Below are 23,089 nucleotides of genomic sequence, written 5' to 3'. Positions count from 1 at the left end.
TGCATAATGAGGGGAAAATAGTTGTAGAGGCTCTTCGTTACTAAGCAGTTGTATCACAACTTGGATACCGATGGCGAGCCATAGCGCCGAGCAGCGCATGAGACGAGTCTCCCCGAGAGCACATCACCTAGCGCGCGCTTTAAGAATTTTCGTGAGCCTCCGTTCAGTGCAGCACACTATGATTGTGATGAGCTGAGAGACGGTTTGGTGGGAGGCTCGTCAGTACATTTATGTGCTCCTGAGAAATATGTAACGCTAGTTGAGAGCATCGTCTTTCAGGCAGTTCCGTAACCGAATTATATTGTTTTCATCTCTATAGCCGAACATACTCGTTGTGCTCTCATAGGTTGACAAGAACATCGGCCACTCCGCCGGGTTTCCGTTAAATTTCGGTAAATCTCGTGAAACAACTATGTTGCCTTTGGACGACAGGAACCTTGGGCGTCGATTGCTTGCAAGGTTTGAATGGTTCTTCACTCTCTTCGCTGTCATCTTCCGGCAAGCCAGTAGATGATTCTTCTTCGCTCGTATCGTCATCGAAGCTCGAATCTTTACTTGTATTGGCTGTTGATCTTGAATCTTCTGACCGTGCACTTTCATCCGTCTCTTGGTCCTGTAACCATGAAGACACCTTCTACGCTGGCGATTTTTCTAATCGCCATCTACGCAGGAACGTTCGGTTCGATGTAACTTTGTCAATTTCCTCCAGCAAACTGAATTTCCTCTCGAACAGCTCCCGCTTGCTCTTCATATCTTCTTCCGTAAGGGTTTACTCTGCTTCAAGTTGTTTCCGCTGCACTTCCAGCACCATCCGCTCCGACCTTTTTGATGACGTCGACATAACTGATTTTGCGTCCTTTGTTCCAGTTATTGGTTTACTAACACTCGTCACTTTGTCCACCTTCTTTGCCTTTTTCTTGTCCACGGAGCGCTTCGCCGATTTGCACGGCTTCTTCTCCTTCGTCCCTGTGCTGACTTTCTTGGGCTTCTGTAACTTCAGGGCTTCCAATTTCGAGTTCAACTTCTTCTAGTGCGCCCCCGCGGCTACGCATCTAAAGACATTCCAGCTAATTTGTTCGACCTCTCATATCACTCCTACACAGTCAAACAAATGCCGATCTCCTGTGAATCACACTGGACCATGAGGCTGTTATCGACCTTGTTACAGGTGCGACAACTATTCGGTTCGTACGTGATTACGGCTTCTTGGTTATCATGGGGAGATTTTCTGTATGAGCAAGAGCGGTGCCTGCCTTTTTCTCGTTCACCTCGAAAATCTTTTTGCCAGAAAAGGCAGTGCTCTACGTGAAGAAATCAGCACGAAGATTCCGAGAAACGACTGTAATTGCAGCAACTAACAAACTTTGGCTTCGGCAAGACCTCGTTAGCACCCCGTTAACGATGTAAAAATGGTTATCTTCAGCAGCAGAAAGAAAACAACATATCCGAGATTTCAAAACAACCTTTATTTAAGTGGAATGTTATGAAGATGCATCGAAGCCAAACCTCAAATTTTCAAGAGCTCAAATTTAGTGAACCAGACTGTCTTTCAAGGTGAAAACTTATTCGATTGGTCACCACCAGCGAGTGACCAATCGATTAAGTTTTCAGCTCATACCATGGTCAGGTTCTCTAGTTTGTACTCTTGAAAATTTAAGGTTTGGCTTCGATACATCTTCACCTTAATATCCTGTATTAGTTCAATAAGATTTGATCCACAATTTAGCTTAAAAATAATGTCTAACGTTTAGTCAATTCTCTCTCGCTTTAAAAACAATTCCGTTTATCGATGTTTAATTTTCAGGGTCCCCACTGGCACTTTGAGGTCTGAATAGGGTTCTAAAGCCCTGTCCCAATTTTAGTGCCAAACGCTTAAGTTTAGGCCAATAACACATGTTTACTCTATTTTCTAATGCTTTCGTTGATTTGAGTCCAAAAAAATATTTTTTTTAGATTTTGTCACACCCCTTGGCTTAAACTCAAATTTTGAGTGAATTTTGTTTTCCGTGTCCCTTCCGAAATGTCAGATAGGAACAACCCCAGTGTTAAAACTAAAACCCCTGTGGTGTTTTAGTCGACTAAGCGAACGTCAAACATGATCTTAAGTGTCAACGTTCATTTATGGACCCAATTTTTAAATTAAAGTTTAAACATGATATAGCCGTTATTTGAGCGGGAAAAATTGCTAAAGAAGTTGCAGTGAGATGCTCTTTCGTGTTATTGAATAAAAACAAGATTTCATTACAAATTTTAGGACCCAATTGTAGCTCCAATGAGTCTCAAGACAATTATGCAAATCCAATGATTTTACCTTGAGATCGAACTACTTTGAAGGTTGTTTATGGTTTGGTTTATATGGAGTTTAATGCTCAAAATCTGAAACAATACTTAGATCGTAATAAATTTAACTTTAAGATTAACCACCCATATATACTGTGAGATCTATAAGACTAAACTGATTTACATGATAATCTACAATATTTAACTCAATAATTACTATTTGATTTCCGCTGCATGAGCATAATCTGGCTAGATCGACAATGACTATTCAATTCATCCTTTAGTGTAATACAATATTGATATTCTTTCTCAGCTATCACCGAGGGGTCGCAACAAACATAGTTGCTTATTTGATCGAGTGCTATACAAAACATACTTTCTTACACAGAAAAAAAATCCATGTAAATTTCAGCGTTAAATCGTGCACATAGAATGAATGCCAGAATCCTCGCAAACCTACATGACACATCGTCTAAAATTACATCAACATCATGTAAATTTATGCGAACCATCGCGTAATGGATTAGAGTCCATGCTTGATTACACGATGTATAGCGGAAACTTACATGATGTTATTGTAATTTTACACGATGTGACGTGTAAATTTGCGACAAATCTGGCATTCCCTTCATGTGCATGATTTTACGCTGAAATTTTCATGGATTTGTAAAGTTGTTCTTTAGGCTAAGGACTATATGATGCATGCTTGGTTATGTCCATATTTCACAACTAGGGGGCATCACATATTTTGAACTCATATCTCACGATGAAGAACAGCTAGAAAACCAATGTTTTCGGTAAAGTAGTTCGCTTGGTTATGGGCAATGTTCGGTATACTAGGTTGTATCAATATTATGCCAATAAGAGGCGGTAGTGAGCAGCACGAAACTTCAATATCTGCTATGCAGAACAATCAGAAGGATGGTGTCTTCGGTGAAGTCGTTTAAAAGGCTCTTATCATAACAACCATCCCCGCTCCATCCCGTATACGAATTTCTTCATATTTTTTTTTAATAAAAAGCAAACATATATTTTCTAAAACAGACGAATTCCATGTCAAATCGGTCAGTCACAGAACTCGACCATCTTCGATTTGAATTAAATTTTGCACATGTTTTGGTATGGTAGAATAAATGTTTTCCATAGAAAAATTGATCATTTTGACTTAAGTATAAATTTTGAAAATGGCCTATAAATTTTTGCATGCAAATTTTTAGTAAAAAAGTTTTTCAAAGAACAACTTTAGGTCGATTTTCAAAATTTTGATTTTTTTTTTGTCAAAATAAATACGTTCTGGTGATACAGTAAGCATCTTGAAATTATTCTAAGCCATAATGATTATATGAATAATTTCTCTAGAAGTGGCCTATTTTAATATTTAAACAATATTTTTTGCTGTAAACTTGATATAATTCGAAAACGGCTATTCCTAGAGAAATTATTCATATAATCATTATGGCTTAGAATAATTTCAAGATGCTTACTGTATCATCCAAACGTATTTATTTTGACACAAAATCAAAATTTTGAAAATCGACCTAGAGTTGTTCTTTGAAAAACTTTTTTCATGATGGAGAAATAAAACATCATTGCATGCAAAAAATTATAGGCCATTTTCAAAATTTATACTTGAGTCAAAATGATCAATCTTATCTTTAGAACGTATTTATTTTGACAAAAAATCCAAATTTTGAAATCGACCTAAAGTTGTTCTTAAATTATTTTTTTTTAAATATCTCCATCATGAAACATTGTCCCAAACATCTGTTTACTATCAAGATTCTATGGTGAAAATTGAAAAATATTAAAAATGGGGTTTTTGTGTAATTCAAAATTTAAGTTTTATTTTGTTTTTTTTTTATAAAAATAAATAAAATATTTTTTCAGTGTATATTTTTTTATATAGTCCAAATGGTTCACTACAACTTTTTCACAGAATATTTTTCTATAAAATCAACAGTCTCAGAGTTAGAATTTTTCAAATAATTTTTCAAAAGTTACACTTGATTCAAAATGATCAATTTTTCCATGGAAAACTCTTATTCAACCATACCAAAAACATGTGCAAAATGTAATCCAAATCGAAGACTATCGAGCACGATTTTTATTTTCTTTCGACTCATTCTGGATGGAATTCGTCAACAGTTAACCAATTGAAATTTCTTTCAGATTTCACAAATTTATAGCGATATGAATTTGGAACCTAATAACCCTAATGTATAGATAACGTACTATTTTCTAAATCATTATTGTAGAAACCTATCGTTCAAGATATTTATTCCAAAACACAGACAAAGGGTTAGCATTCATTTCAGATGGAAAGTATAGAGAATTATCTGGTAAAGAATATCTTAATTAGACATTCTACAGAAATGTAAATCTGCTAGTGTAAATAAGCCTTATATCTCGAACACTGCATTCAATTTAATTGGCGCTTGGTTCGTTTCGGACCCTGAACGGAGTTTTTAAACTACCCTAGAACCAGGAAAAGGTTTTTAAGTTACACTTTCCGCGCTTTTCGCTGGGTCGATTTTTTTTGTGGTATTCTGCAGCACATCCGTAGTGCACCGGAATCGTTCGATGGATTGTGAGAATAAATGGAGGCAATTCGTTTTCACTTTCGCGGGCAGATTTCGGCTCACGGTGGTTGGGGAAGCCAAATATCCTCCCGTAATGGTTTCTGGTGATCGAAAATGAAATCCATAAAAGAATGGTATGGATTCACACGGTTCGGCTAGAAATGGTAAAAACATTTTGCGGTATAGTTTCGGCTTCAAACAAGCACGGATTGTACGTTCCACGAATGGTTTAGAGCTAGGATTTGCATATTAATGGGGAAACACAATAGCCAACTAGACTACCAAATCCGATAGAACTCTCCGGGTCGATTGTTGATTTGGTGGTGAGAGTATTATTTACGAATTGTATTCCAGCTTGTGCTGTCGATAATAAAAAAGGCGTATATTAGTGAAGCAGTATTTCGCACAAATGCTGTCGTAAAAGATTCAATCTGACAAATGCCCTTAAAACAAATCCTCCAACCCCCATAAATAAATTCACCGCATCGTGCCTCGCTTAAAGTGTTTAGTTCGCCAAAAGTTATGAAAACGCCTCAAGGCACCGTTTATTCGTCTTCTACTTCGTATTGCATTCAACAGGCATCTATGGCCATCATCACCCGGGCGATAAGAGCTGGGAGAATAATCCTCCATTAAAACTTGTTCGTCCTACTTGGAGGCCTCAATCCCTGTTTTGTGGCATTCTCCTTCCTATTTATCACTTAAACATTGTTCCACTTCCGAGACTCATCATTTTGCAGTTATATGTGCCACATAACCGAACCAAAGTGATTTATATTCAGAACGACGTCAAAATAATCTAACATCTTTCTTCTTTGACTTGCCGGCTAGGGATGAGAGAAAAGATTTTCCACAAAAAATAAGATTTCTGGCGAACATGGCTCCGGCCCATGAAGCGGTAATGAATAATTTATCACATTTACGCATTTTCACTGGTAATGTCAGTGGACCATTTTTGGTGGCATCCGGATCGCAAATCAACGTAATTCTTTTCTGAGCATCCAGAAAAGTCGCAACAAAACATCTGAGAACAGAATTAACGATAGCATGCCAACCACAATTTATATGCCACCAAATGTTGCGAAAAATTACAGAACAATCAAGAAACGTTTTGCACAATTAAGAAACAAACATTTTGAAAATAAGATTTCTCAATTGGACATTGGCTCTAAGCCCTTTTGGAAATTTTCTAAAATCTTGAAAAAAAAAAAACCTCAGTACCAATACCGGCATTGAAAGAGGAAAACAAATTTTACTAACTAATTGTGAAAAAACTGAAGTTTGCAGTTTGAAAGTGCGCACAATTTCAATTTAGGACTTACTAGTCCAATTGAAAATCAAGTTACTCAGGACTTCGAAATTATTCTCAATCAAGAGAACATTTTTTGAAATGCCTGATATGGAAGAAGTGAGAACTATTATTAACAAATTCAAAAATATGAAAGCTCCTGGCGATGACGGAATTTTCTACATCCTCATCAAGAAACTCCCAGAAAGTAGCTTATCATTTTTAGTTGATACTAGTGGTCCCGGAAAACTTCGTCTTGCCATCAAGTAGGCTGTTGGAAAGCGCTATGCAAGTCCCGTGTAGAAAATGTCAGATTATTTTTCTCCCGTTTTCCCCACTATTTCGATGTCTTTATTAATATTTTTCTTCGCACAAACACGTCGGAGATCTTGACGAATTCAGCAGTGAAAAAATCATGTATGTCCAATCACCCGTTCTCAAACCATTTCGTGACATACAAACATCATTCCATTTTTATTTATATAGATATTTAACAAATGTTTTCAATAAGCATATTTTCCTGACAAATGGAAAAATGCTAAGGTTGTTCCAATTTTAAAACCAGAGAAAAATCCTGCAGAAGCTTCTAGCTATCGTCCAATCAGTTTGCTTTCCTCCATCAGTAAACTTTTTGAAAAGGTGATTTTGAACAGAATGATGGCCCACATCAACGAAAATTCAATTTTTGCCAATGAACAGTTCGGATTCCGCCATGGACATTCGACCACTCATCAACTTTTACGTGTAACAAATTTGATTCGTTCCAACAAATCTGAAGGCTATTCTACTGGTCTTGCTCTTCTAGACATAGAAAAAGCATTCGACAGTGTTTGGCATGAAGGTTTGATCGTAAAGTTAAAAAACTTTAATTTTCCAACATACATTGTTAGAATAATTCAAAGTTGTCTGTCAAATCGTACAATTCAGGTTAATTATCAGAACTCAAGATCTGAAAGACTTCCTGTAAGAGCTGGTGTTTCCCAAGGCAGCATTTTGGGACCAATATTATACAATATTTTCACATCTGACTTACCTCAGTTACCAGAGTTACCTCAGGGATGTCAAAAATCCTTGTTTGCGGATGACACAGGCCTCTCCATCAAAGGACGAAATCTGCGTGTCATCTGTAGTCGATTGCAAAAAAGTTTGGATATTTTTTCTTCATACTTGCAAAAATGGAAGATTTCTCCTAATGCTTCCAAAACTCAACTAATAATATTCCCAGATAAACTAAAAGCTCTTTATTTGAAAGCTTCAAGTAGACATGTTATCACGATGAGAGGAGTTCCAATAAATTGGTCAGATGAAGTTATCTAGGGCTCATGCTAGATAAGAATTTAACTTTCAAAAATCACATTGAGGGCATTCGAGCCAAATGTAATAAATATGTAAAATGTCTCTATTCCCTTATTGATAGAAAATCAAAATTTTGTCTTAAGAACAAGTTTTTTATATTCAAACAAATTTTCAGGCAAGCCATGTTGTATGCTGTACCAATATGGACTAGCTGTTGTAATACCAGAAAGAAAGCTCTGCAGAGAATTCAAAATAAAATTTTGAAAATGATTCTGAGGCTTCCTCCCTGGTATAGTACCAATGAGTTACATAAAATATCCAATGTTGAAACATTGCAACAAATGTCAAATAAAATAATTAATAATTTCCGGCAAAAATCGTTACAATCTTCTATTGCCACGATTAATGCGTTATATGTTTAGGTTAAGTTAGGTTTAGTAAATTGAAAGGGTTTTTTTTTTGTTTCTCTTATAAGCAGGTGAAATCAACTCACCTGTAAAAAAATCTGAACTGCTACGGCAAATGAAACGTAATATGTTGTTATCAAGAGACGAATGCCCCTTCTGGGTAAAGTCTCTATAAACAAAAAAAAAATATGTTGTTAATAAAATTTTAATATAAGAAATGAATGTTATGTTTGAAATGATACTAATAAAGAAATAAAAAAAAAAACAGAACAAAATGCTTTAGGAATTTCTAAAAGTATCCTGAAAGAATTGATGAATTCTATTATTATAGTGATGTTTTGGATAGTTTTAAAGTAATTTACGAAAAATCTTGGTGAAAAATCTGTAGAGAATATCCAACAATATATGTATGGGGTAGATGTACCTCCACTAGGTACTAAACATGATTGAACTTCATTTAACCGCCTAAATTCAAGAAGGGCAATTAATGTACATGTTAATGTTGTATGGGAAGTAACGCTCATTGACTTAATGAGAAAAATGATTTCATCGTAGTAATCCACGGCATGCCAGTGAAAAGTTATACCTGCACTATTAGTACACTGTTCCTTAAGTTGCGGTATATTTTTAATTTGTGTTGCTATAGTTGCGGTATCCGTTGTTTTCTTATGGGATCCTCCACTATAGGACCACTTTACCGCAACTGTTGGCACAAGTAAGAAAAGTTTTGGCAATTTCAGTGAGATTTCATAAGTTTTAAAGCAATTTGAACGCTCTTTTCAATTATTCCTAGTATCAACAAGCCAATACGTCGATTGGCAGTGTCGTTTCTGTGGCTAATGTAATGTAATCAATGAAAACGGCATTACCGCAACTATAGGAGCACCCACAACTAAGGGAACACTTACCCTACCTACTGATCAAACAAGTGGTCGTGATCAATCGATCAGGCTTTCAGCTTAAACGGATGTTCAGTTCTCCAGATTTGTGCTCTTGGAAATTTAAGGTATGGCTTCGATACGATTTGACCTTAAGGTGAAACGCACAAAAACGCCTGGGTAGGACAGTCAAATGAATGTCCTACCCACGATCCAACAAAAAAAAAAAACAAAATCAGCAGAAAGCTTGAAAAAGAAATTAACCTATTTATCATATGTTCAATATACTAGATCAACGTTCTTATTCTTATGGAGGATAGAAGACACGATAATGGTATTCTGACGCCTAGTAAAGCGTGACATGGTTTGTGTATGACCCCCAAAAGTTCTAGATCGTGAGATGAACGATCGCACCGCCACCAAACCGGATCGCGCCAGTGAGACTCGCGACGCGCCTCAACTCGCGCGATTTTGAAATCAGTTTTTTAGTGTGGCGCCGCATTCTTACGATTTTTATGAACGCAGCGCACTATTAACTTATTAGCTGCGACGCACGGGGCCCGAGAAAACAATGATTATAAATAAATGTTGGTCTAGATTTCTACCGGATACATAATGATAACTTTAAATCCTGGGAAATTAAATTAATCTAATACCAGTCGCATTGTGTTGTACACAGCACGAGTGTGATGATGTTAGCGATTTTTAAACGTGAATCACTCTTATCAAAGCATTTCTGAAACTCTTGATGAATTTCAGAGGAATTCATATAGAACTCCTAAAGCATACTCTCTAAAAGTTGGCCGATTGAGAATTGGCGTACACACTTGGAAAAAATCCTGTAATTTTGCGTCACAAAAGCCCGACATATTAAAGCGAGCAAAATGACACAAAATTACGTCTTCTGCTATTTCTGCGTCAGGTCCTATGAGCCAAAATTGTAATTTTATTAGTAAACAATCCGCATGTTGTAATTTTGAAATATGACGTAACTATGTATTAACATAACCTCAACCATTGGAAGTAATACTTCTCACATTATTTTCTTATTCTCTTTAGCAGCTATTAGAACAAATAACATCATAGTACATGTATATGACATAAATATTCATTATTCACATGTTTAAACTACAAGACAATTCAAATTTTATACAACATACATCAGACCACTTTACCGTTCTACATCACAACGCACTATGGATCCGATGCGATGGGGTGAACAATTGCACTGCACATAGCTACACGCTTCCGAAGATGGCAAATCACTTTAAAAACTCCCCGTATTCTTCAGATTATCTCAGCAGCTGAAGATGTGAAGGAACGTTGAAATACAAAACAATTATTATTCGAAAACAACACTTCTAGCTTTCTTTCAATGGCGTTTGACGTTTCTCCAACGTGACTCTCTTCAATTGAGTTACCATTCGTGAAATTTTCAGTTACTTATAACTTAAAACCAGGTCAGATGACGGAATGTTGAAAGTTATTTCTCAGAGAAATTTTAAAATTACTGGTTTTTGTGTTAATGTCATCGATGATTTACAAATCAATCACATTTTGATTTACGGCACGAATAATTACGGCAACTTCAACGTTTATGTCAACTTGAAAAATGATATTTTTTTAGTGTGTAGATATTTCTGGAAGTAATTCTTAGAAAATTCCTGAAAAATGATTTGACGATTTTTTGAGAGATTTGTTTTTGCAGAATTGTCAAGAAATTCCAACGAAATACTTGATAGAGTATCTGCGCGTTGACATATTTTCTAAGCATCCTCAGTTTACGGTTAGCCAGGTCACTTCGGTGTGAAGAAAAAAAACTAAATTCACAGATTTTTCGCTATTCATTCATTTGTTATCTAGAAATATATGAAGAAATTGAAAATTGGTATGACATTTTCGGTGTCGCAATAATTTCGTGTTCACCCTTAATTTTAGCCAAAATAGTAGGGGAACATGGAGGAATTCGGACCTAGTAACAGTTTTTGCGCCATATCTTTTAAGCACAATGAACGACATGAATAGTTTCATGTTTTCTTGAAAGTCTGATTTGGCGCGCGCATTTTTCTCTCAGAGAGTTTTGAGATATCTCTTACCAGGACATGACTAGACATGTTTGTACAAAATTCTCTAAAAGGTCCGAATTGAACCAACCCTGTTCCAATTCGAATCACCCTATATTTTAGCATTTTATGCTATGGTAGCTATAAAATATAACTCCGATTCGTTTGGTATCAAAGCTAATTGAACTTCTTCTATAAGCGCAAGCATAAAAAATTAACTTAAAGTGTGAAAAACTCCAATTTAGTTCGAGTCAAAACTAACTCAAACAAAATGTGATTTTCATTAAAATAAAACATGGGTGAAATCTGAACCTGGTTCAAAATTTCGTTACGATAACAATACTTCTCTCGCCCCAAAACGTGTTTGTTTATTTTGCTCGATAGGTTGACGATTTGACAGTTCAATAGGTAGACTTGGTTTCAGTCTTCGCCCAACTCTCCATTCATAGACTCTGGATCAAACATGACGCGCGTCGTTCTAGTAAGTGAAAAAATGCCGCGATCGGTTAGTTCTTTTTGATCCTTTGACCTTGACGCTTTCTCTTGGGCAATGCGTCAAGAAAGCCCGCGCAGTCGCCAGTTTTTTTCCTTTTCGGGTCGCGCGCCTTTTTTGTTTTATTTTTATTGAGTGCTTTTATATAGTCGAGCAAACGAGTGAAGCTGTAAGTGGATTGTGGCTTCTCAGTCAAGGATAACGGATCAATTGGTGAGCTCGTTTCATGCTACTATTTCTAATTTATAAAATATATATGACTGCACATTTAATCGTTACAATGGTGGGACGTAACTATGATTTTTCAACAAACTATGGATGGTTCGTCACTGTGGGTGTCGACACAAACTCTGATTCATGAATTATTTATGTTTAACATTCTATTTTTCAGAACACCCCTTATTTACCATTACTTTTGTAACTAAAAAAAAACTTTGAATGGTTCGACACTACAAGTGTAGACTCGCAAAAGGTTCACTTTATTCAACAAACTTTGGATGGTTCGCCACTGTAAGTGTCGGCATAAGAATAAGAGTGTTCTATTATGTCCCAACCAATCGAGTTTTTTGTTTCTTTTTAAATGAGTGAAATATAATAACACATGCTTTCGTCCTGACAGCTGTAGGAATGTTACATTTAGGTATTTGTTCAACAAACTTTTAATGGTTCGTCACCTCAAGTGTCGGCATAATTTTCCTCTACATAGAAATTGTTCATATCAAATGAAAATATTATATTTACATATAAGCATGTATATATCTCACAAATCATTATTAATTATGGTCTAATCGCTTATCAAAGTGAATCCTGTGACCCAACAATCCTTCCCATTAACAAACATCCCTCCCAATAACCTTTGTGGAGATGCAGAGACAACCACGGTCTCCGAATAGCAAAGGTTACACACTAACATTTCTTCCTCCAATCCCACCTGACTGCAAGGACGTGGCCGTTATTGACCCTGTATAAAAAGAGGCACTGAATTATGCACATTGAATAAGACTAGGGGAAAAGCACCATTTTTCGACGCAGCACTAATTTTCGACCCATTCATACGATTTTGGCGTACTTTGTATGGAAATCCGAAAATTGGCACAGAGTTTTTGTAGGTCGAAAATTAGTGCTTTTCCCCTATGACCAATTCCAGCCGAAATTCTAGTTGATTCTTTGTGCATTTTCACTGACTTCGGTCAATCACGGAATAGCAACCATTGATATGTGTAGTCAGTCTAAGGTAAGCTAAGCTAAGCTAAAAGTCATTCTTGCTTAGAATATTGTAAAATTTCAACATATTGAAACGTCAATAAAATATCGGGTTAAAAAGGTGAACTTGTTCGGGAAACTGAAAGAGACAGCATCGAGTCGCGGAACAACAAGTTGGAGTAATATTGACATACATTTTAGGGTAAAGTTAGCTATATTAAAGTGATCAAAAGAGCCAAACTTCAAATTTTCATGTTCAAAAAACATTATATCTGGTAAGAAAAAATTGATTATATTGTTTTCGACACTCGTAAACGTTTTTTGTATCATATGGTCGAATAAATTTTAAAAGATGTATCCAAAATAGGCTGTGGTATTAATGGAGATGCTTTTCAAGTAGCTGATTGTTTTTGGGTGGTCTTCCGTATTTCTTAGATTTTTTTGAAGACTTTTACTTGACTGCAACAGAAACAAAGGCACCATCCATCAATATTACATCTTCTGTGATTTTCTAGCAAGTCAAGAAGACTTTCACGGGGTGGAGCTTATGAAATAGACTTGCTCGTTGAAAATAAAGAGGTCCGTATTGAACCATATTAAAAGGTCCGGATTGGATCAACACACGTTTGAAGATTTTCAAACTAGTTGAGCACAAACAGTGCATAGACATATCAAAACCATATAGTCAGATGAAAGCTTAGGCTTAAGGGATTAGATTATAAAATAACACAAAGAGATTGGAAAATTATCATCAATGACAGAAGCTTGGAAATAATGCTAACCGATAGCACACTAGAGCACTTCAAAACAACAAACTAATATAAAAATCGAACGAATTAACTGAATGGCGTCAAACGTATTGTGTTAGATCCAAGTCAGACGGTGGGTAGAAAAACGGTACACACGATCTTTACAATAGCGCCACTATTGAGAAATGCTTAATGGTCCGAATTAGAACAGGGTCCGAATTGGACCAGCTTCCCCTATCTTAAGTCTCTGTTTTACTTATTCGGCTTGCTTGGCTCCTAATGCAAAATTGTACAGGCTCCAAAGAAACCTTCAGAGAGTATAACGAGTTCAACACACTTTTCAAGAATTTCGTCTCAGATTCACCGAGGAAAAGCTTCAGGAATTAACATAATGATTTTAATTCGAATAATTTCAAGGTCTCCTACAGGGATCTCTCCAGACATTACTCTAGAAATTTCTCTACCAATCCTTCCAGCAATTTTTCAAAGAATATCTTAAATAATATCTCCAGAGTTTTCTCCAGGAAATCATTAAGAAATCATTACTACCTCCAGTAGTTTCCTAAGTACTTTGATTTCTTTTCCAAATCTATCTTAAAATTTCCTTAAAAAACTTTTTCGCTGATTCTTCTACCGAATTTTTCATTTGTTACTCTAGGGGATCTTCAAATAATTTCTTCCAAGGCAATGTTGATAGACTCACCCTCAAATCTCAATCAATACTTGAGAGCAAACTCATTTGAGATCTGCTTCGAAAATCTCACGCTTGAGATTTTGATGCAAAATCACTCAATCAACTCATACCGTAAAAAATGATTCAGTCGCAAAACTCGTCAAAAACTCGTGAAACCCGAATGTTGTTGTGTACGTTAGAAAGAATTACTATAATTTTACCAGACTAACAAGAAATTATTGCCGTGTGTGAGTAAACTGTGGAAATATGAGACAATGAATCAAAAAGGTGAGCCAACTCATCCATGATTTTTTGACTGCTGAGTTGCGTGATTGACAACTCACGCATGGACAATATCAAGCGTGATTTATAAGAAATTGAATTTTTCACAACACTGTTCCGAGGAAATGCTCAAAAGTTTATTCCAGAGTATTTGGAAAAATAGCTAAACACTTTCTTCTCGAAGAGTTTTTGGAGGAATCCAGCGATTTTTTTGAAATAATCTTTGAAGAAAATCTCTGTGGTTCCCTAGGGAAAACCTAGGTTAAAATCTCGAGTTATCCCAAACTAAATTATTGGAGAAATTCCCTAGGAAAATTCGTGGCGATATTCTTTGGGAAATAATCACTAAATGAATTCCTTCAGAAATTCCCAGAGTAATATCTGAAGTAATGGCACAAAAATGAGGGGGTTAGAAGCAAAGGGAAGTCAGTGACAAAAACGTAGTTCTATGGAAATTTATTTCGAAAATCTCACGAAGTTTTTTCAGCTTTTTATTTAATACTAATTATATTAGAGTCAAAAAAAAACAACAAACCAATCTTCTAGAAATTATATTATTTCTTATCTGTTAGGGAAATAGTCTCCTGAAAATATCGTTAGAAAACTTGGAATCAGTAGAATTTCCTCAACTCAACTCAACTCAAAATTGACCAAAATGTCACTTACACCCCTTTACGTTTGAGCCCCTCAATTTTCAGTCCAAGGTTATAATCTTTCTTAGCTTCACTGTGCACAAAACATTTTCCAACGTTTGTCCTACCCATGATTTCGAACGTGGACGCACCTCTGGATGTCACACTCATTATCCTCCTTTTCCCCGATGACCGTAAGGACGTGTCCGGCGCCGTTATTGACTTTATCATTCCTGGGGTTCTCGAAAGTGTACATTGAAGATGGAAAGCTACTCCCAAGCTACATCTGTTGGTTCCTTGTGCAAAATCGATTATTCTGGTCAATCACGGAGTAGCAACTACGAATTGCACGGTCATCAATGCTTATGCTTTGTGTAGAATTCCATAAGTTTTTCAGCTCAATCGGTTTGCGACAATCTGTTATTCATTCATTAATCTAGTTAACATCTAAACAGTAAACACTGAATCAACAATTTCGCGCCACAATACTCGGTTCGTGGCCGCATCTCTTCATCTTTGGTTCTGCCCCACGCTCGCAAAATCGATACACACTTGATCCGCCCACCTAGTTCGCTGCGCTCCAAGCCTTCTTGTACCAACCGAATCCAAACACCATCCTTGCAGAATTGCTGTCCAACATTCTTGCAACATGCCCATAGTATTTTTCCAGCTTTGGCCACCTTCTGGATACTGGGTTCGCCGTAGAGTTGGGCGAGCTCGTGGTTCACCATGCGCTACCACACACCGTTTTCCTGCACACCGCCAAAGATCGTCCTAAGCACCCGACGTTCGAAGACTCTAAGTGCTTGCAAGTCCTCCTCGAGCATCGTCCACGTTTCATGCCCGTAGAGGACTACCGGCCTTATGAGCGTTTTGTACATAATACATTTGGTGCGGGTGTTCATCTCTTTTGACCGCAGTTTCTTGTTGAGGCCATAGTAGGCCCGACTTCCACTGATGATGCACCTCCGTATTTCACGGCTAACGTTATTGTCAGCCGTCAGCAAGGATCCGAGGTAGACGAACTTGTCGACCACCTCGAACGTATCTCCGTCTATCGTAACACTGCTGCCTAGGCGAGCCCTGTCGCGCTCAGCCCCACCATCTAGCATGTACTTTGTTTCGGTCGCATTCACCAGTCCAACTTTTGCTGCCTCGCGTTTCAGGCGGGTGAACAGGTCTGAAACCTTTTCATATGTTCGGCCGATAATGTCCATATCATCCGCGAAGCAAACAAATTGACTGGATCTCGTAAAAATCGTACCCCGGCTGTTAAGCCTTACTCTCCGCATAACACCTTCTAGCGCAATATTGAACACCAGGCACGAAAGTCCATAACCTTGTTGTAGTCCCCGGAGGGATCCAAACGAACTGGAATGTTTGCCTGAAACCTTCACACAATTTTGCACACCGTCCATCGTGGCTCTTATCAGTCTCGTGAGCTTCCCGGGAAAGCTGCTCTCGTCCATGATTTTTCATAGCTCTACGCGGTCGATACTCTCATATGCCGCCTTGAAATCGATGAAGAGGTGATGCGTTGAGACCTGGTGGTCACGACATTTTTGGAGGATTTACCGTACAGTAAAGATCTGGTCCGTTGTCGATCGGCCGTCAACCAACCCGGCTTGATAACTCCCGTAAACTCGTTTACTACAGGTGACAGACGACGGAAGATGATCTGGGATAGTACTTTATAGGCTTCATTTAGAATTGGGTTTTTTCTCCCGAAAGAGGCGGGTCTGCTGTTGCCATTTCCATCTATAACGTTCAACGATCTGCCAGGTCCCTTGCTGCAGCATGACGGCCTGCGCTGCATTCTTCTCCTCCAGAATCTGCCTACATTCCTCGTCGAACCAATCGTTCCGTCGACTTCGGCCCACGTACCCGACATTGCTCTCAGCTGCATTGTTGATGACTGCTTTTACTGTCCTCCAGCAGTCCTCAAGAGCTCACCCTTTTCCGGTAATGCAGCCTCGAGGTGCTGCGCACACGCAGTGGCGACATCCGGTTGTTTAAGCCGCTCTAGATCATACCGGGGTGGCCGTTATCGTTCATCATCCGGTGGGCGCTGAACTTTCCAATAGTCGGTCTGAACTCCTTCTCCTGGTCAACTTGAGCGTTTAGATCTTCTATGATAATTTTGACGTCGTGGCTTGGGCAGCAGTCGTACTCGCGTTCGAGCTGCGCGTAAAAAGCGTCTTTATCATCATCAGTGCTTCCGGAGTGAGGCAAGGGCTGTGGACGTTTATTATGCTGAAGTTGAAGAACCGGCCTTTGAGCCTCAACTTGCATCCCTTCCAACACATTTCCTGCAACTCTACAATGCCGAATCCGCGGTCCTTCAGCATGTCGGCGAATATGCGTGGGCTCCTGATGAAGTTGAGAGATTACCACGTACCGAGCTTCCAATCGCTAGTCGTTGTGGTCTTCGCCGATTGTCCCGGTTCGTATTCTCTCGTTGATTATTCGTTGCTTGATTTTTTTTTTACGGCTGGCTTGCAGGGTCGACAGCAACCCCCTAGATTTCCGGAGGACCATAGTGTGTAGTTTTGCTTAGATTCCTTCTCTGGCATTCGGACGATGATCAGCCGCCCCTGACATGGAGTACAGACGCTTCAGGTTTGCAGAAGCAAAAGCAAAAGTAAACCTCCTTCCTTGTCAGCATACGACCAGAGTTCCCACCGGGATTATTTACCCGATCTTCCCTAAGGTTACAATGGTACGCCATGCCCAGCCATTTACCGTGCCATAATCTGTGATAAATGTCCTTAAACTTTTTTTTTTCTATCTTTATTAACGAGATTTTTAGCCCTGGGCTAGTGCATCTCGGGACCAACGGCTTTACTTCCCTTCCGAAACTCTTCTAGTTTGAGGATCCGTGTCGATATTGATGATTGGTGATCTGGTTTTAAAGATATTCCTATGTTCCTTGGGGGACCGACATTTTCCATACAAAATGTCTTAGGCGGCCATTTTGTTTTACGTCAACTTATCGAAAAAGTAAAATGTGGGCTATACAATGCTATGTAATAAAGAGCTACTCTGAAAAAATCATACAAATTGGTTAAAATCTCTTAGAGATATCTGAAAATTACGATATGAGGTTTTTTGAAGTTTTCAAGATCTTTATTTGGTCAGCTTGGTACCAGCAACATAAATGCTCATTACTCAAAGACGGCTGCTCCAAATTGCTTCATATTTTCACAACATACTCTCATTAATGTATTGTTCCAAAGAGTGAACATCTGAATACGTTAAAACATCTGTAGCCTAAGATATATACGTGGGTTTTGATTAAGCGTCGGTCCCCCAAGCAATTTCGGAATATCTCTGGATCCAGATGACCAATGATCAATATCGACACGGATCCTCAAGCTAGGAGAGTTTTTTGAGAACTTGTGAAAAAATGGTTCAAAAATACCAAGAAACAAAAAAGTTATCGCGATTTGAATTGTTTTCCTGCGGTAAAAAATGAAGCTGCCGGTAGAGGGGTTAAACTTGATAACTTCGTAAAAACGGGATTTGTGTGCTCTTTTCATCCCAGTGTACTGGTAGATGAAAACCAATAATCATGTTTTTCAGGCCTCAATTACACTTTACAAGATATTTATATTTAAATTCACCGTTTCCAAACCTTGATTTCCACGCAATAACGAACGCATAGAAGGTGTAATTCTCGGCAAGTTTTTCTCACTGCTGGACTCCACGGCCCCCTAGCTGGGAATTGTGGTTCTAATTATTGTTTTCGAATAGCTAAGCACTCGGAACCCCCAACGGACTGCATTAAAAGTTGATCATTTATCAGTTATACGCGAAGAGTGATTGCTGTGGCTGATGGTGCCAGAGCAAGACAAAATTATTCTGCCATCCCCGCCCCTCACTGGCACGGAGAGAGGTGCATCTCGACAGACCACATCATAAAATTTCAACTTTAATTGCGTGGTTTCGTATTTCAACGTTGTCACCGTTAGAAATGGCTTGGTTGGATGCTGCCTGTTGAGAGTACGCTACCGAGAATAAGCAATTGAACATGAATACTCAGCTATGTGTGTAGTGGTATTGTTCTGTTCCATTGCAAGGAATTTTCATTTACAAATTTCCCTTGCAGTTTAGTGGGTGGAACGCTTTCCATTGTACTGGGGAGGATGCCACAAACCGTAACGTTGTACAATGCTTCCAACAAATAGGCCATTTTGTGTACAAAGTTTTTAAACTTGTATCGCTGCCTTTAGCAAACTGTTCGACCTTCAATTCAAACTGATGATATATATTGCTTGAAGTTTAATAGGTAGGAAAGTAAAGGAATTGTTATCCAAAATTCTAAAATAATTGGATACTAGTTGACCCAACAAATCTTGTTTTATCCGGAAGTAGTCTATTTCGTAATGTGAAACCTTTAATTTGTATTATTCAAAACATTACATTCAGTCTGTAAGCTTCAGACGAAATAGGCCTTTGTGTCAAGATAAGCAACATATAAGAGTTTTAAGTATTTTTTTGGTTTGCAAAAGTGAAGTGAAGTGTTAAAGTTGAGTATTTGGAAACTTGCAATCAGAAGACACAGTGTGTTTGTTTGACAAATTGAGACATGAATTTGCGAAAAATACGCGTTCTAGTGAGACTCGAACTCACGACTCCGTGTACGCTAGACCGGCGCTTTAACCAACTAAGCTACAGAACACCTTATGATTCTGCGGAATAGAAAGCCAAACTGAATCCGAGTACTAACTATGAACACATCTCTTTTCGCAAATCCATGTCTCTTTCGGACTTAGATGCCAAACCCCCAACACGCTCACGTTTGTATCTCCCGATCGCAAGTGAGAGCGAATTGTTTATGGATACTGAGTTCTTACGCTCTACAGCCGCATACCTATAAGCCGAATGCTTGCCGGCACGAGAGCGTAAGAACTCAGTATCCATAAACAATTCGCTCTCACTTGCAATCGGGAGATACAAACGTGAGCGTGTTGGGGGTTTGGCATCTAAGTCCGAAAGAGACATGGATTTGCGAAAAGAGATGTGTTCATAGTTAGTACTTGGATTCAGTTTGGCTTTCTATTCCGCAGAATCATAAGGTGTTCTGTAGCTTAGTTGGTTAAAGCGCCGGTCTAGCGTACACGGAGTCGTGAGTTCGAGTCTCACTAGAACGCGTATTTTTTTCGCAAATTCATGTCTCAATTTGTCAAACAAACACACTGTGTCTTCTGATTGCAAGTTTCCAAATACTATGTTTCAGACATACCAGCAAATCTGGTTTATGCCAGTAAAGGGCAAACATTTATTAATGTGTTAAAGTTGAATTAGTAGTTTTCTCAAGCCTTCTTGCCAAACACTGTTAAATGAGTAGATGAAAAAACCGAATTTAGTACTATACCATTTAATTCCACTGTCGAGTCTAGTACACGACACTGAAGACGGCCTTACAGTTGAGGTCGAAATACGCGTATCTGTCAAAGGATACAAACTCTAGTGGAATTAAATGGTATAGTACCAAATTCGGTTTTTTCATCTTCCTATAGGTATTCTACTTAACAGCTCGAAGATTTATTATCACTGTTAAATGCTTTTTCTACGTCTAGAAGTGCATGACTAATAGAATAGCCTTCATTAATTTTCATAAGCAAAAATTGAATTTTCGTTGATGTGGACCATCATTTTCAAAATGATCTATTCAAAAAGTTTATTGATGGAGGAAAGCAAGTTGATTGGACGATGAGTGGAAGCTTTTGTCCGGTTTCAAAATCGGTACAACCCTGGCATTTTTCCTTTTGTCATGAAAATATATCAACTGAAAACATTTGTTAAATACATAAATCAAGAATGATAAGCTACTCTCTGGAAGTTTCTTGATGAGGATATTAAAAATTCCATCATCGCCAGAGGCTTTCATATTTTTGATTTTTTTTTATAAATAACATCACTTCTTCCAAATTACTTTCCTAAGTGTTTTCTAATACGTCCTCTTGATTTAGAATGCTTTCGATGTCCTTAGTAACTTGATTTTCAATTGGACTAGTTTGTCCTAAATTAAAATCATGCACGCTTCCAAACTGCATTGCAAGTTTTTGAGCTCTTTTTGGAATTAGTTAGTAATAATTTGTGTTCCTCTTTCGAAAGGCAGTGCTAAGATACTTGTTCAAAAGGTTATGAAGTTGCCGAGGGTGAAAGCCACTTTATAAAACTAATAAACATAATAATAATGATAACTTGATTGATTTGCATTGAATTTGTAACATGAAGCACATATCCATCGATACCCAAACACGTGAAAATATGTGGAGTAGCATATACCGATGTCAGTGTCATGAATACACTCTTATGCAAAGGCTTTCGACCCATGGCATTATTTTTGTTTCGAAACGGGCTCTGCACTTTGCTGTTGCTCTCCAGAGTCTAGATGGACCAAACAGAACTTTTGCTTCAAACATTTTAACTGTGGCTGACGAAAGTATGTTTGGTTTGCTCTGGGTAAGCTTCTGACCACACATGACTTGTTGAGTTTGTTGTGCGCCTTGTTGACTCTTGTAGAGCATAACGGTTGTAGGTCCCAGTCGTATGCTAAGCCAACCACCAACTTTCCCTATGTAAACCGTTCAAGCGAAAACCAGTTGAGCATAATTTGGTGAAGTGAGGAACTTTAGAATTTCTATTAAATATATTATGGCAATTCGAGGATTTGCCGAAAGCGAGTTATCAGCTTGCAACTCTCCTAATGTTGATGGTGTTGTAGCCTGACTAGGTGAAGCTAGATTCTAATATAGTTTCATAATCAATTTCACATCTATTTTGGAAATGGTTTAGATCTTACATATACAAGAAGGTGATTTTGAATGAGGCAACGAGAAATAGTTACCCACCCTGGTTAAATTTATTAAAGGACGAACACGAAATTATTGCGACACGTTCAACAGGGCATAACTTTTATACCATTGGGTAAAAATCAACCAAATTTTGCACCTTTTCTCATTGATGTGTATTGTTTACATGTTGTCAAACTGGAAGTCGTGTTTTTCGATTCAACGAAAATGGAGGTGAACCATTACGAGTCGAGAGAACAAATTCTTTCCAAACACCTGGAATTTCCTGACGTGTTGCACCGGCAGTTGGGAAAAATGTTGAACATTCACCATTTAACCGTCTCCAGAGTGTTGAAGCGGTTCCAGGAGCGGTTGACGTTGGACCACGGCATAGGAGCTGGAAGAAAACCGGGACCGGAGAACAATAAGACGGATGGTAGGTGGTGCGGATGATTAAAGCAAATCCCAATGTTTAAAGCCGTGATTTGGCTTAAATGATCGGCATGTCGCAGAGCTACGTCCAGAATGCAAAGAAGAGAGCTGGGCTACATACATACAAGGTACAGAACTTCCCAAGCCGCGATGAGCGGCAACAATCGACGACTAAAACTCGGGCACGGCAGTTCTACGAGACAAAATATGGCTGCTGTGTGATGGACGACGAAACGTATATAAAAGCCGATTTAAAGCAAATTTCGGGGTTGGAGTTTTTCACCGGCAAGAGCATGTTCGATGTGGACGACAAATTTAAGAAGAACAAGATGTCGAAGTTTGCCTCCAATTACCTCATTTTTTATAGGTCATGTTTTATAACTTGAAAATTCACCTTCAAGTCGCATGCGCCACCTTTAAATTTTAATATTTTAGGGTCAAACTTTAAGGTTTCTCTTTTCATTAGGTTTGAATTCAAAACACACAAACGCACAAAATTTTGGTTTTGAGGAATTTCGAAAAATAAACCGCACTTTTATGACCAATGATGACTTTAAAACTAGAAGAGGTTTTTGAGAATTTGGAATAAAATAAGGTTAAAGTAGCAAAGCAGGAAAAAGGGATTTACCATAAAAAATATGTTTGTGGTGAACAAATGAGGCTTCTGTATAGGGATTAAAAACTTTTAAATAAAGTATGGTTTGAACTGATAAATGGAATTACTGAAGAACTACTTCCAATACAACGGAGATTTATTTATTCAAATGACCAATCAAAGTTGGATTTCCAAATTTGTTAGGGTTCATGTATTGTAAATAATAGTGAATTGCATATTCATTTTTAAACCATTTTTTTATTTATCAATACTCTCTAAATATTATTTATACAAATGAAAAATTTATTATATTATGAAATTATTCTTACCAACGGAATGTACTAAATTTAATATTCTAATAATGTACAATTGGTTGATACGGATACACTAACTGAAAACTCTGCGGTACCTGTGGCTGAACTTGAACCCACCCAACTGG

Source organism: Aedes aegypti, chromosome 2 (genome assembly GCF_002204515.2).
Source record: "Aedes aegypti strain LVP_AGWG chromosome 2, AaegL5.0 Primary Assembly, whole genome shotgun sequence".
Lineage (NCBI taxonomy): Eukaryota > Metazoa > Arthropoda > Insecta > Diptera > Culicidae > Aedes > Aedes aegypti.
Note: the sequence above shows the minus strand (reverse complement) of the source record.